The following is a 3627-nucleotide window of genomic DNA, read 5'->3' as shown; positions in this document are numbered from 1 at the left end:
GATACGACATTAGTCCATGCATTCTCGTCTACCCTTCGATGCTATCTCCCGAAGACCGTAGCGAACCCATTTCACGTTTCCCGCCATTCTAAGTCATCGATCAAACTTTACGGTAAAAACCGCGGGAAGTTTACTCTTTATCGAAAGAAGCCGTAATAAACGCTTCGAGTCAGAAGATGGCACAAAGGAACCTAAGACATGACTCGAGGCCCAACTTACGATTTCTTAACCAACAGCCCGTAAGCCGCATGACGGTTTACGCTTGGTTCGCGAGGAAAGATAAATGTCAAGTTTCCGCGGATAAATACGAAATTTTGAAGATAATTACGAAGATCGGAAAAAATAGAATATCTCCATTTTTATGCTATGGCGGCTTAAGGGCAGAAGAGGAAAAGCGTAAACCGACCTAGGAGCGATTTAGGCATATTTTCGTTTTTGTTATTCGAGCTGCGACTCAACTAGGTTATTGCCGTCTTAGGGTTTTAGAACTAGGAATCTCGCCGACAGCTCTTGTAGCCCAGGCTCTTACCTTTTTGCAACGCTCAAACGCGAATTCAGAATAAGATCTACTTTGCTCTCTTTTCGATTTCTTATACTTTATCGTTGTCATTATTGTGTTCTGATTGCTTGGCGTGTGGTATTAGTAGATATCCGGGACCTCTGGGAAATTAGGGTTTTCCTAGTTTCCTTATTTAAACGGAAATCGACAGTACGAATTTCGGTTCCCACACTCCCCTTGATGGATGCGATCCAGATGATGCCCTCCATGCGCAGCTTTATGAAGGGATTGATCTCAAGAAAAATATCAGAGGAGAGCGAATTCATGACTATCTCTAAGGAGTCAGCGCAGTGCTTCAGAACAGGCAGACAAAGAAGCGATGAGACCCTGGCAAGTTCGTCCTCTCTATCCAGATTGGGAAGACAGTTTTCTCATGCTCCTTGGTTGATCTGGGATCCAGCGTAAACCTCATGCCCTACTCTGTAGCACGACGTCTGGGATACACGCATTTCAAACCAACTAGGATGTCCTTGGTGTTCGCCGGATAGATCAGTTAAGTCCCCGGTTGGTATTCAAGAGGATCTCCAAGTAAAAGTTTGGAACACCTCTGTTCCAGCAGGCTTCGTAGTTCTAGAGCTGGAAGAGGAATCCAAAGATCCTCTCATTTTAGGAAGACCGTTCCTATGTACTGTTGGAGCCATCATTGATGTGCGGCAAGGGAAGATTGATCTCAATCTGGGAGGCATAGTCATGCAGTTCGAGATGGATGAGCTGCTGAAGAAGATGATGCTGGATGGACAGACCTTCGAGGTGGATGAAGGGATTTATCCGCTGCAACCTCGCGACGGGATGATCGAGGAGATTCTTACAGAAGATCCACTTGAGCTTGCACTAGTAAGAGCTGAGGCCGAGCAGAGTGTCGAGAACATTGACGCAGACGGGTATGCTAAAATGCTTGACTCCACAAGGAGTATGGGAAGAATGGTGGCGAGTCTAAGTCTGGGGGAAGAAAGCAACAAGGATGAGAACACTCCAACTGGAGCGACCCCTTTACCGAACTCGCCGAACCTACCTGAGGATCCCTGGAGCGAGTTGAAGGCTCCCAAGGTTGAGCTAAAACCCCTTCCCAAAGGGCTCATGTACGCTTTCTTAGGTCTGAATTCCACTTACCCTGTCATTGTAAACGCTGAACTCAAAAATGTGGAAACTGCATTGCTTTTGTGTGAGCTTAGGAAGTGTCGTAAGGCATTAGGATATTCACTAGCTGACATACCTGACATCTCACCTGATTTATGCATGCATATAATACACCTAGAAGATGAATCAATGACTTCTGTTGAACATCAGAGGAGGTTAAACCCAAATCTAAAAGATGTTGTTAAGAAAATGATAATGAAACTTCTTGAAGCGGGTGTGATCTATGCCATATCTGATAGTAAGTGGGTTAGCCCTGTTCATGTAGTACCTAAGAAAGGTGGGATCACTGTTATCACAAATAAAAAGAATGAATTGATCCCTACTAGAACAGTGACAGGACATCGCATGTGCATTGATTTCACAAAATTAAATGCAGCCACTAGAAAGGATCACTTTCAACTTCCCTTCATTGATCAACTGCTTGAGAGATTGGCTAACCACCCATATTACTGCTTTTTAGATGGTTATTCAGGTTTCTTTCAGATCTCTATCCATCCGGACGATCAGGAGAAGACGACGTTCACATGCCCATACGGAACATACGCATACAGGAGAATGCCATTCGGCCTGTGCAATGCGCCAGCAACATTTCAGCGCTGCATGATGTCGATCTTTACTGACCTGATTGAAGACATATGGAGGTTTTCATGGACGATTTCAGTGTCTATGGAAGCTCCTTTAGTGTTTGTTTGTCAAACATGTGCAGGGTACGCAAAAGGTGTGAGGAGAAACATCTGGTGCTCAATTGGGAGAAGTGCCACTTCATGGTCAGAGATGGGATTGTTCTAGGGCATAAGATCTCCGAGAAAGGCATTGAGGTAGATAAGGCAAAGGTCGAGGTGATGATGAGCTTGCAGCCACCAACAACTGTGAAAGCTATCAGAAGCTTCTTGGGTCATGCAGGGTTTACAGGAGGTTCATCTAGGATTTCTCAAAAATAGCGAGACCACTCACCAAACTGCTCTGCAAGATCAAGTTTGATTTCGACAGCGAGTGCTTAGCTGTGTTCCATACGATCAAAGGAGCTCTAGTCAGCGCACCTGTTGTACAACCGCCAGACTGGGATCTCCCTTTTGAGATCATGACTGATGCTAGCGATTTTGCAGTTGGAGCAGTCCTTGGGCAGCGCAAGGACAAGAAACTTCATGTGATCTATTACGCAAGCAAAACCATGGATGAAGCTCAATGCAGATACGCTACGACTGAGAAGGAATTCCTGGCTATTGTTTTTGCATTCGAGAAGTTCAGATCCTACCTGGTGGGATCAAAGGTGATTGTGCACACAGACCATGCTGCTCTTAAGTACTTGCTCACAAAGAAGTATGCAAAACCGAGGTTGTTGAGGTGGATTCTTCTTCTCCAAGAATTTGATCTCGAGATAAAAGACAAAAAGGGAGTCGAGAATGGGGTTGCAGACCACTTGTCGAGAGTGAAGATTGAGGACGACACAGCTCTTGATGAAGAACACACAGTGGAACACGTCAACGCGATTGGTCTGCGCTTCGCGGAACAACCCCTGAGCATAACATCCGATTGTTTTCGCGTATCAGAAGAACCAGTAGCCGCGATCCAAAAGCAGTACTCTCACCTCCCCTGGTTTGCTGAGATTGCGAACTTCCTAGCTGCTGAAAAGGAACCACTTAAGTTCACTGGAAACGAGAAGAGGAAATTCTTAAGAGAGGCGAGGCAGTATGTTTGGGATGAACCGTACTTGTACAAACTTTGCAGGGATGGCATATTCAAAAGGTGTGTTCCAGAGGCAGATATTCCAGGGATTCTACATCATTGCCATGGTTTCTCTTATGCAGGGCACTTCGCCACATCCAAAACGGTTTCCAAAATCCTCCAAGCAGGTTTCTGGTGGCGAACTATGTTCAGAGATGCTCACGCCTACATAGCTCGATGTGATGCATGCCAGCGACTTGGGAACA

The sequence above is a fragment of the Brassica napus genome, chromosome C6 (genome assembly GCF_020379485.1).
Source record: "Brassica napus cultivar Da-Ae chromosome C6, Da-Ae, whole genome shotgun sequence".
Lineage (NCBI taxonomy): Eukaryota > Viridiplantae > Streptophyta > Magnoliopsida > Brassicales > Brassicaceae > Brassica > Brassica napus.
The sequence above is the reverse complement of the archived record's forward strand: the minus strand, read 5'-3'. Positions refer to the sequence as shown.